Here is a 13,312-nt window from a genome sequence, read left to right as displayed (position 1 = left end):
CAAGGAGTATGTGGCCTCCTTATTCTTCCTACCAAAATGTACCACCTCACAACTATCTATATTGAAATTCATTTGCCAATTACACAACCATTCTTTAAGGTTATGTTGAACACCACTTGGAGGAAGCACGGAGGGTAGCAAGGGCACAAAATGTACTCTGGGTGGGTGTCTTCAATGTTCATCACCAAGAGTGGCTTGGTAGCACCACTACTGATCGAGCTGGCCGAGTCCTAAAGGACATAGCTACTAGACTGAGCCTGCGGCAGGTGGTGAGTAAACCAACACGAGGGAAAAACTTACTTGACCTCGTCCTCACCAATCGACCTGTCGCAAATGCATCTGTCCATGACAGTATTGGTAGGAGTGACCACCGCACAGTCCTCGTGGAGATGAAGTCCCGTCTTCGCACTGAGGACACCATCCAACGTGTTGTGTGGCACTACCACCGTGCTAAATGGGATAGATTCAGAACAGATCTAGCAGCTCAAAACTGGGCATCCATGAGGCACTGTGGGCCATCAGCAGCAGCAGAATTGTGTTCCACCACAATCTGTAACCTCATGGCCCGGCATATTCCTCACTCTACCATTACTAACAAGCCAGGGGATCAACCCTGGTTCAATGAGGAGTGTAGAAGAGCATGCCAAGAGCAGCACCAGGCGTACCTAAAAATGAGGTGTCAACCTGGTGAAGCTACAACTCAGGACTACATGCATGCTAAACAGCAGAAGCAACATGCTATAGACAGAGCTAAGCGATTCCAAAACCAACGGATCAGATCAAAGCTCTGCAGTCCTGCCACATCCAGTCGTGAATGGTGGTGGATAATTAAACAACTAACGGGAGCAGGAGGCTCTGCAAACATCCCCATCCTCAACGATGGCGGAGTCCAGCACGCGAGTGCAAAAGACAAGGCTGAAGCATTTGCAACCATCTTCAGCCAGAAGTGCCGAGTGGATGATCCATCTCGGTCTCCTCCCGATATCCCCACCATCACAGAAGCCAGTCTTCAGCCAATTCGATTCACTCCACGTGATATCAAGAAACTGAGTGCACTGGATACAGCAAAGGCTATGGGCCCCGACAACTATCCCGGCTGTAGTGCTGAAGACTTATGCTCCAGAACTAGCTGCGCCACTAGCCAAGCTGTTCCAGTATGGCTACAACACTGGCATCTACCCGACAATGTGGAAAATTGCCCAGGTATGTCCTGTCCACAAAAAGCAGGACAAATCCAATCCAGCCAATTACCGCCCCATCAGTCCACTCTCAATCATCAGCAAAGTGATGGAAGGTGTTGTCAACAGTGCTATCAAGCGGCACTTACTCACCAATAACCTGCTCACCGATGCTCAGCTTGGGTTCCACCAGGACCACTCTGCTCCAGACCTCATTACAGCCTTGGTCCAAAGATGGACAAAAGAGCTGAATTCCAGAGGTGAGGTGAGAGTGACTGCCCTTGACATCAAGGCAGCATTTGACCGAGTGTGGCACCAAGGAGCCTTAGTAAAATTGAAGTCAATGGGAATTAGGGGGAAAACTCTCCAGTGGCTGGAGTCATACCTAGCACAAAGGAAGATGGTAGTGGTTGTTGGAGGCGAATCATCTCAGCCCCAGGACATTGCTGCAGGAGTTCCTCAAGGCAGTGTCCTAGGCCCAACCATCTTCAGCTGCTTCATCGATGACCTTCTCTCCATCATAAGGTCAGAAGTGGGGATGTTTGATTGCACGGTGTTCAGTTCCATTTGCAACCCCTCAGATAATGAAGCAGTCCGAGCCCGCATGCAGCAAGACCTGGACAACATCCAGGCTTGGGCTGATAAGTGGCAAGTAACATTCGTGCCAGGCAATGACCATCTCCAACGAAAGAGAGTCTAACCACCTCCCCTTGACATTCAGCAGCATTACCATCACCGAATCCCCCACCATCAACATCCTAGGGGTCACCATTGACCAGAAACTTAACTGGACCAGCCATATAAATACTGTGGCTACAAGAGCAGGTCAGAGGCTGGGTATTCTGCGGCGAGTGACTCACCTCCTGATGTCCCAAAACCTTTCCACCATCTACAAGGCACAAGTCAGGAGTGTGATGGAATACTCTCCACTTGCCTGAATGAGTGCAGCTCCAACAACACTCAAGAAGCTCGACACCATCCAGGACAAAGCAGCCCGCTTGATTGCCACCCCATCCACCACCCTAAATATTCATTCCCTTCACCACCGGCGCACAGTGGCTGCAGTGTGTACCATCCACAGGATGCACTGCAGAAATTCGCCAAGGCTTCTTCGACAGCATCTCCCAAACCCACGACCTCTACCACCTAGAAGGACAAGAGCAGCAGGTCCATGGGAACAACACCAGTTGCACGTTCCCCTCCAAGTCACACACCATCCTAACTTGGAAATATATCACCGTTCCTTCATTGTCGCTGGGTCAAAATCCTGGAACTCCCTTCCTAACAGCACTGTGGGAGAACCTTCACCACATGGACTGCAGCAGTTCAAGAAGGTGGCTCACCACCACCTTCTCGGGCAATTGAGGATGGGCAATAAATACCGGCCTCGCCAGCGACGCCCGCATCCCGTGAACGAATTTTTAAAAAAAGTTTATTAATGTCTTCCCATATTTTGTTGCAGTCCTCCTTGTTATAACTATATCCTCCAATTTGGTGTCATCCACAAATTTTGAAATTGTTCTTCCGATTTCCGAGTCCAAATCATTTATGTAAATGGATAACAACAATGGTCCCAGCACTGATCCTCGTGGAACACCACTTCCCACCTTTTGTCAGTCTGAATAACTATCTTTGACCCCAACTCTCTCTCTTCTGTTTTGTAGCCAGCTTGCTATCCATTCTGCTACTTGTCCCCTGACTTCACTTGTTCTGGCCTTAGTTAATACCGAGGAGGTAGTTGCCAGGTTTATCCTTGCACCCTTTTTTGAACAAGGGTGTAACATTTGCAATTCTCCAGTCCTCTGGCACCACCCCCATAGCTAAGGAGGATTGGAAGGTTATGGCCAGCATGTCTGCAATTTCCACCCTTACTTCTTTCAGCAACCTAGGATGCATCCCATCCGGACCGGGTGACTTATCTACTTTTAAGTACAGCCAACCTATTTAGTTCCTCATCTTTATCAATTTTTAGCCCATCCAGTATCTCAACTACCTCTTCTTTACTGTGACTTTGGCAACATCTTCTTCCTTAGTAAGGACCGATGCAAAGTACTCGTTTAGTACCTCAGCCATGCCCTCTGCCTCCATTCGTAGATTTCCTTTCTGGACCCTATTCAGCCCCACCCCTCCTCTTACTACCTGTTTACTATTTATATGCCTATAGAAGACTTTTGGATTCCCTTTTGTGTTAGCTGCTAATCTATTCTCATACCATAAGAATTTCATCAGCTTGGTTTCCTAACAACACAACCTCTACCTTCCATGCCAAACCTTAACAGCAAGTATCTGAGTAAACCCTGAAGCTCCAGAATTATGTAATATGAAGTATGGTAGTGTAGTGGTTCTTACTGGAACTGTAATCTAAAAACCTGGACTAATAATCCAAAGAACATGTGTTCAAATCACACCTTGAAACTGTGAGAATTTGAATTTGGTTTAAAAATCTGGTATCAGTAAAATGACAAGTGGCTGCCGGATTGTCATAAAAACCCAGCAGGTTCACTAATGTTCTTCAGGGAAGGAAACCTGCCATCTTTATATGTGACTCGAGTCCCACACTAGCATAGTTGAATCTTAACTGCCCTCTGAAATAACCTTGCATGCCATTCAATTGTCGCAAACTGCTACAAACCGTGGTGGTTCAAGAAGAAAGCTCGCTGGTCAACTAGGGATGAGTAATAAATGGCTGGCCTTGTCAGTGATGCCAACATCCTGAGAATGAATTTTTAAAAAATCATTACAAATGTTATCCCAATTCTGGCGTGTTCATCCTTTGGTATGATAATAAATGCATTATTAAAGGAAGTTAAGTCGTTTTTTTGCTAATGACTTCCATTGTTGAACTGTACTGATGTTGAACTGTACTGACAGTACTTTTTAAATATCTTTACTACAACAACAACAACTTGCATTTATATAGTACCTTTAACACTGTAAAATGTCCCAAGGCATTGCATAGGAGCGTGATCAAACACAATTTGACACTGAGCCACAAAAGGAGTTATTAAGACAGGTGACCAAAAGCTTGGTTGGAGGTTGGTTGAAAGAAGCATCTTAAAGGAGGAGAGAGAGATGGAGAGAATTAGGGAGGGAATTCCAGAGCATAGGCTCAAGGCTGTCTAGGCTCTATGCTCTGGGATGCGCAAAAGGCAAGAACTCAAGAATGCATGAATAAAACAATAGTAAATTTAACTCACTACATCAGAATCTTTATCACAAAAGCAAACTAAACTCCAATTTTGGAAATATATCAATCACATCTTCATTATTATTCTGCAAAAAAGTGCTGAAATATTGGGTAAATTATAAAGTAAATGAGCAAAATCAGAATGGCTAAATTTTTTAATTATTTAGAGCCCGATCCCAATAAGTGTGCAATCTGCAACTGTAGGTAGAAAATAGTTTGTACATTATTAATGGGTTAACTGTTGATTACTTGTTTTTTGTGGGTTGCAAAGACTGTTAGTTTGCAGACAGTATGGGTGATAACACCTAGTGTGCCAGCCAATAAGAAGGAAGGAAGGAAGAAAGAAGCAAGAATCCTCTTTATCAGCTGGAAACTTTCATGAGGTTTCTAAACAATTGAATTAGTAGTGGGAGGATATGGAGAAATGTTTAACTCTCTCCTGTAGTGGCAATTTTAAATTGATAATCTCCCACCACCAGAAGGATCAGAACCCTTCATAGTTTAAATGACCTGTATTAAATCTCCTCTTGGCCTTATCTGTTCCAATCAAAATTGTTGCAGTATCTCAAGTTTCTCCTGATAACTGCAGTTCCTCATCCTGATGAATCTATAATGTTCATTCTTTATGGCTTTAATGCACTACCTAAAACTGCACACATTACTCTACTGTGGCCTAACCATTGTCTTGTACACACTCATCATAACCTTTTTACTCTTGTACTTTCTGACCCTTTTTATAAAAACTCAAAATGATACCTACACTCTGACTTTCAAGGAACTATGATCTGAACTCCAAGGTATCTCATCCATATCCTGCAGCATCTTTCCATTGAGTGTATACTCGGCGTCCTTATTTTTTCTCCTAAAAAGTAAGTCCTGCCACCTCTCCACATTAAATTGCATCTGCCACTTGCCTGCCCATTCTGCTAACCTAAGTCCTTCTGAAATTTTTTGCATTCCTCTTCACTCTTTACCATCTATTTTTGTGTCTTTGGCACATTTCAATATTGTACTTCCTGTGCTCAAATCCAAATCATCCATATATAAAAATAAAAGTGGACCCAGCACTTACAACCCTTCTCCAATCTAAGCAATGTTCATTGCCTCTTATGATGTGGAGATGCCGGTGATGGACTGGGGTTGACAAATGTAAGGAATCTTACAACACCAGGTTATAGTCCAACTGTTTTATTTGAAAATCACAAGCTTTCGGAGGCTTTCTCCTTCGTCAGGTAAGTGTGGGATTCGGATTCCATGGAAGGTTGCCGCATTTATAGTCAGAGAACAATACCTGGTGATTACAGATAATCTTTCCAACTGCCCGTTGTCAAGGCAATCAAAGTGTTCAGACAGAGAGTTACCTACAGGACCACCGAATACACAAACGGCCAGAACAAAAGACAGACAGAGAGAGAGAGAGAGAAACATCCTGCAACGTATGAGGTAGACAACGTTGGCCGAGTCACAGGAGTATGAACCATGTACCTGGTGGGTGGTGTCCTCTTGTGTGATGGTGGTATCTGTGTCGATGATCTGGCATGTCTTGCAGAGGTTGCCATGGCAGGGTTGTGTGGTGTCGTGGATGCTGTTCTCCTGAAAGCTGGGTAATTTGCTGTGAACGATGGTCTGTTTGAGGTTGGGTGGCTGTTTAAAGGCGAGTAGTGGAGGTGTGGGGATGGCCCGGAGCATAGTACATCGGCGAGACCATGCAGACACTGCGACAACGGATGAATGGACACCGCGCAACAATCGCCAGACAGGAGGGTTCCCTCCCAGTCGGGGAACACTTTAGTAGTCAAGGACATTCAGCCACCAATCTTCGGGTAAGCGTTCTCCAAGGCGGCCTTCGAGACACACGACAACGTAAAATCGTCGAGCAGAAATTGATAGCCAAGTTCCGCACCCATGAGGACGGCCTCAACCGGGATCTTGGGTTCATGTCATGCTACACGTAACCCCACCAGCGAAAAAAAGTTTTCTGTTTTTAATACAACGGGTCATCCTCTGTCTTTCTCTTCTCTCTCTCTCTCTCTCTGTCTGTCTTTTGTTCTGGCCGTTTGTGTATTAAGTGGTCCTGTAGGTAACTCTCTGTCTGAACACTTTGATTGCCTTGACAACGGGCAGTTGGAAAGAAAATCTGTAATCACCAGGTATTGTTCTCTGACTATAAATGCGGTAATCTTCCATGGAATCCGAATCCCACACTTACCTGATGAAGGAGAAAGCCTCCGAAAGCTTGTGACTTTCAAATAAAACAGCTGGACTATAACCTGGTGTTGTAAGATTCCTTACATTGCCTCTTACCCTTTGTTTTTCCTTTGTCACCAACTTTCTATACATGCTGCTACTTCCTCAGTCACTGCCTAACTCCTGTTCTGGCCTACTTTGGGATTCTTTTCTGTCTATGTGACTATATCGCTTTGCAGATCAAAGGTATGAAGCATGCAGTAACTACAATGAGCCTAGTGTGGGAGGTGGGCTATATTATATTCCAACTCTTGATCTTTCCAGATCTGAACCACTGTTTGAAGATGCCAGTGGTATGTTGAAAATTATCCTTGTTGTGTGGGCCTGAGGTAGGTGCTGGGCTTCTGTTCATGTTTTCCACAGTGGTGTCATTAGTTAGGAACTGAAGAGGGAGGCCACTCTTCCATGCTACCTTCCTCTTCAAGTTAGGCTGGTATAGATGATGAATGCAAAGTAAATTCATTGTGGGAACTTCTGGGGAAATGGGCATGAATGTATATGATTCTGTACTGCTGGTTGTAAACCAGCTGGATGTTGGGAGCGTAGAAATTGTTTCTGTTCATGCAGGGAACAGCGTTATAGACTGGGGCCTGAATGTCCACAGTGGTGCAATGAATTACCTTTGGTCCTTGTGTAATAGAATTCTGCTCTTGGCCTACTGCTGCTCAGTGGTGAAGGTCCTCCTGAATAAAACATCTGTCACTTCATTTTTCAGCATTAAATTTCATCTATCTGTCTGCTAATCTAAGTCCTACTGAATTTTTACGGTCTGCATAGTTAACCACACTCCCTATTTTTGTTTCAACTTCAATAGTTAATATTGTGCTGCTATAGTCAAGTCCAGATATATAGTAATGCCATGTGCCTTAACTTTATCAAGTCCTCTATGCAGCACCCGATCAAATTCCTTTTGAAAATCTGTAGATGCAACATCCACCGCATTTATTAATACACACTTATTCTCTTAAAGAACTCGATTAAAGTTGTCCAACATGAATTGCCTTTATGCTAATCAAGATTGGTCATCCAAAATTAACCTGTGCTTTTCCAGATAATTATTGATTTTATTCCACATTGTGTTCTCTGAAAGCTAACCCATTATGAGTGTTAGACTAACTGATCATTAGTTGCCTGGTTTATCCATTTCCCTCTTCTTGGACAGGGGTGTTACAATTGCAACCCTCCAATCCTCTGGCTCAACTTCTACATCGAAAGATGTTTGAAGGATTGTGGTCAAAACCTCTGCTTTTTCCTCTGATTTCCCTGAGCATTCAAGCAAATGTGGCACTTTTGATTTCCACCAGTTTTTTTTCAGCGCTATTTCCTTATCCTCTCTAATTGCTCCACCTCCTCATATGCGGTCTTCAATTTCCACTATCACACTCTACTGTGAAAATCAAGGCAAAGTATGCATTTATATCTCCATCCATCCTTCCTTCATCATCAAAAGAAAATTTATTTTTTCATCTCTGATTGGCTCAATCTATTCTTTAACTGTTTATATGTTTATAAAATCCCTTTACAATTTCTTTTTGTTACCTGACAGTCTTTCATCATGCCTTCTCGTAGCCTTTCGAATCTTTCTTCATCCCCTCTATATCTTCTATTTGGCTTGATTTTCTTTGGATTAATAGCCCTTTATTTGCCATATGCCCTTTTAATTCTCATTAATTCATCTCCTCATCCAAGGAACTCCATCTGATGTCAGTGATGATACTCCAGCCATCATGATGGGGGCAGGCTTGATGGACCAGCTGGTCTTTTCCTTCCCCTCAATTTCATATGTTTGTATCTTTTGCGGCACCCCTTCTATTTCTATGGGAATATATTCCGTTTGTATCCTAATCATCTCCTGTTTGTTTCCCATTAGTTTTGCAATGTCTTTGCAGTTTTTTTACAGGTTTTCTGGATCAGTTCCTTTTTAATCTAATTGATTTTTTTTTAGTCAAGTATCTTTTATCTTTGTTTTCTCCCACCTTTTTCAATGTCTATACCTGGATGTTCCTCCGGATCCTTCCAGGGTGCCACTGGGGACATCGCCAGCGTCTCTCAGTCATCTGCACAAAAGAGCCCTGCAAATACGCCTGCACCCACCCTGCAGTGGCATCAGGTGTGGGTCTTCATGGTGATCCTCAAGAAAGGGTATTATTGCACTAGCCAGTCAAGAATGGCTAAGACGTGGCAGTCGTGCGAGTTGATCAGAAATCAAATATAATTAAAAAAACCATGACAAACCCTCAAACACCATTGTGCATCCCCTTCATGCTCACGACACGTTTGCCTTACCCTTCCTACTACACATATGTGATGCATGCCCTGTGGCAGCAGCACAGGTAGTGGCAGGTTGGGTGAGGCTGACCGTGAAAGAGATACATGAGAGGGTGAGTATGAGATAGAGCCATGAGATTGTATGAGGATTGGGTTGAGTGGTAGTGGTGGGATTAGTACTGGCGAGGTGAGTAAGTACAGGTAAGATGAGGATGAGCTTTGAGTGGGTGTGAGGAGTGATGTGATAGAGTAGTGGTGGCAGTGCAGAAGGAGCTGTGGGGTGGGGGCGGTGATGTGGGAGACGGAGTGTAGGGAAATGATTAAGTCTACTCACTTCGGCTGGCCTCCTGCACTGTATGCAGATGCGTGATATGTTGGTGTGCTGGTGACCTCCTCTGCCACCTCGAGCCAGGCCTTTGTGCTGGCAGAGGCAGGCCGCTTCCTCCCATCCGCCGGGGAGAAGATCTCTGTCCTCCCCCTTCTCCTCCTCCTCACCCCATCCAGTGAGGCATCATTAAACCTGGGAGCAGCCTTCCCCCTGGACTGCTCCATGCTGTAATTTTGGCTCCTTTCTGCAGTATCAGTGAGTGGAGGACTGCCCCTTTAAATAGGGCTCCTCCAGCTGACAGCCTATGAGGCGGGTGCGCAGTCTGCCCGCTGCGCAGCTTTCCAGCGCGAAAGCCAAGGTAAGCGGTTTCAATTAGGCTGCGATCGCGTGCGGAGCACCCCGAATTCACTGGGCGTGTTACCCACGTGCCCAGTCGACCCCCCCCCACCCCACCGCCCCAGCTGCCAACCCGCCTCCCTCCTAATATCGAGCCCAATATTCCAGAAAGCAGTTCTGGACATATAGTAGAAACACCTTCCCTACTTTGCCATTTCATTTACTCTTACCCCAGTCTATCTTTGGTAATTAAAATCAGTCATTATTAAAGCTCTGTTGTTATGTTGTGCAGACAGAAACTTTTAAAATGGTTTCTGAATACTCACAACTAAGATGCTGGCTCGGCTGCAATGCTGGAGTCACATGGGTAGCAGGAATCATCGCGTGCAATTTGAAAGCTCAGCAGTTTGGTTCATTCACCGGCGAAGGACTGATTATACCAGCATTAATGACGTAAGTCACTCCTATGTACTGATTATGAACATTAATGCACCAAAGCTCCTTTGCAGGTAGAGCAATATGGGATGCAGTATTGAGCAATTGGTACACTACGCTCCCAATTTTAATACTCATTATACTGAATTACTGCTAATTTTACTCTCACCATAATTCCTAAGATAATATGGTGTCTATATGGGTTGCAGCTTCTATGCTCAATTTTTAATGCAGCCAGAGTGCATCAAAGTGTCACAGTAATATGTTAATTTAATGGGCGTCCACATGCTAATCTACTCTCAAGAATTCCGTCTTGCTGTGCTAATGATGTCTATGAACTGTGAGTCAGAACCGACTATCCCAGCTGGGAGAGGACATAAAGTAAACTTTACTACTGCAGAAAGTAACCTGTCAACTGATCTTGTTCGGAAAATTTCTTTTCAGTCTGTGCAAACATAAATCCTCCTCCGGGACCCATGTATGAATAGAAGCTAATATCTGCCAGCGGATAAATACAGTTTGACTGTATCATGGGGCTTAGAGGAGATGTAGAAAATAATGGGAAGAGCTATGTATCATGCAAATCATCAATAACCTGTCTGAAACAATCAATAACTACCATTAGTAGTCAACCACTACCAATCTAGTTTATTAGCTATACAGACCTTGTATCTTTCTTTTGATAGAATAGGCATCTATCTCTTACAAAAGAACAAAGCGCATGAAATGGCATAGAGACATTTCAAGCCCCAATAACTTCCACTGTTCCAAACTACTGAGAAACACACAAGACATGATGGTCATCTACTCGAAGATCTCCCTTTGTGATCTCAAATTGTCTCGAGTCCACTACTAAAGTAATTAGGACAAGAATATATTGCCCAATCATCACTGAGACCTTTCAGATAATCTATGAAATAGCATGTGATTCCACTAATATCTTAGCTGAGAAGCAGTAAATATTATCTCAGCAAATGAAGTTCTTCATGTTGTGCCAAACAAATTCTCTGCTCCATCAAACAGAGCCACCTACCTAGCCCAAGCCTCCAAATTTGAAAGTTATAACCAGCAACCAAAGTGCACTGTATTTTCACTTTACTGCAAGGGCCATCTCCTCCATGCCAAGCATAACATTCCAACATACTAGGAGAACCAGCACCTCTTCAAAGCAACCTCTCCATAGTAGATCTCTACAAATTGAACAAATTACGAATTCCCAAGTGGAGGAGAAAATCATTCTCCTAAACTTTCAAAATATCACCGTCGATAAGCTTCCCACAAAAAGCAAAATGCCATACATATCTTCGTGAAATGTCATTAGGCTATTAGACACTTCTAAAATGAATAAAAGAATGAGACTAACTGCCTGGAGAATTCTTCTCTGCAAGTGCAGGGTGCATTTTGTGAATTAGATTGTGTGTGTCTCTGTAGTGCAGTGTGGACAGCCCCCTGTGGCTTATTTATTTTCTGGTGTTTTGATTTGTGTGCCCCGCGTGTGACTGCATTATTCTGTGCACGATTATGTCAGCGAATAAAGGGTAGAATTGAAAGGACGAAGAGTGTCTGAGTTTTAATGTTTGTTAATATATTCAAAAGCAAAATATAGCTTTCTAAAGCTCTTTTGGATTTTGAGAATGTGATTTAAAAATTTATCTTGCTGTAGATATTACCGACTAGGTTTTGGCCATTTATGTCTGAATCGACTTGGTCAGCCTCCTCCCTATATAAATCAATTTCATGACACAGTGCAATAGTGCAGAGGATGTAGTATGCCAGAAACATTCCAGAGACCATTTAAGGGTTGTATTGGAGAGCTCCTTTGGGATATCCAAGCTTCTAAATCATTTTAAGTATTCTAAAGGTACACTTCACTATGACATTCATTGTAATGTGCCCTTGCCTTTTTACCTGAGTTGCTTTCATGAGTCATCATGCATGGTCACCAGGGGTGGAAAATAAGCAAATAAATGTATTCTGCACCAAAGTAGTCTACTCAAGCCATAATACAATCACTAATATTAACTGAGCCGTTAGTTGATCAGGCAACATATGTCCTGTGAGCAAACCCCTGCCCCACAGCATAATTGGCAAACTTAGATGAATCATGCCATCTCCCTGGATTCTCAGCAGCCACATTAGTAGTCATTGCCTGGGCACAGTACACTGCTTGCACATTAATGTAGATATTCTTTCATAGTTTTTAAATATCACCATGTTAGCAGGTGAACCAAAATGGATGCAGTAAATAGCAGCAGTGATATTTGATAAGCCAACAATAGCATTAAGTTCAATTGTCTGCAATATCTGCTGCTTATGGGTATGGGTGTGGTTAGCACTCCAAAATGCGGTGGCTTTTATAAACTAATGAATTCATTTGAGGATAGAACATGGAGGTCCAGCAAAGAAGTGCAAAAGGCACCTGAAATGTCCCTGTTGCACAAAATGTAAAAGTTAGCCAGCTCTCCAAGATTATGATTTCACCATTTCTGCATATTATATTTTCTCTTCCATGTTTTTGTGTGCATTTTCACATATAGACAGATATTTCACAACTACCAGAAATTATTTACTTCTATTGGGCAGCCATTTTCAGTTTCCAATTTTTTTTTAAGGGAGGGTTGTTCTTTTTATTTGTTGTGGATATCTGTCATTAAGATCAAGAATGAGAAAACAGGTTATGGGGTACTTCATTGGGAGAATCCAGTAGAAGCTCGGGTAAAACATATATTTGAATAAAATGCAGAATACAACTCCATCCACTTTGCCTGATCAGAGCCCTCTCTACTGCACCACTGTTTATTTTTCCCATTTCCCAGCCACACTACCTTGTGTCCTTTGAGGTTGTCAACTGAGGTCCAGTTTTGTACTATGGATGAATATTCAAATGGGTGGAGGCTGCTCCAAATCATTTCATGAAACAGCTTTAAATGGGTACACTTGAACCCTAGTATCAACACAGAATTTATCTTTAACAATGTCCATCAAAGATACATAGCTTGATGGGCATGAGCAGGGCCTGCAAATTCTGCTCTTTCAGAAGTACAGTATTTGTAGATGCAGAATCCTGTCTATTGTTTTGTAGTCACACACACTATGGGATGTTTGTCAAGTGTGTATAATGGTAATTATATGTGCTTCTCCCACATTTTAAAATTTACCATGTAGAAGATGTAAGGTTATTTAAAACAAAGGTCATTTATCCCCAGTCATTTGTTGTAAAATGATGTTGTTGTATGTTCTATATATATTGTCTTATTCACCCCAAGTGGATGTGCTGAGTATACAGGCATTCAGTGAGGGGGCAGTTGAATTTTAAGGTTGGTGGCAAAGACT

Source organism: Heptranchias perlo, chromosome 15 (genome assembly GCF_035084215.1).
Source record: "Heptranchias perlo isolate sHepPer1 chromosome 15, sHepPer1.hap1, whole genome shotgun sequence".
Taxonomy (NCBI): domain Eukaryota; kingdom Metazoa; phylum Chordata; class Chondrichthyes; order Hexanchiformes; family Hexanchidae; genus Heptranchias; species Heptranchias perlo.
This window is presented reverse-complemented; position numbering follows the sequence as displayed.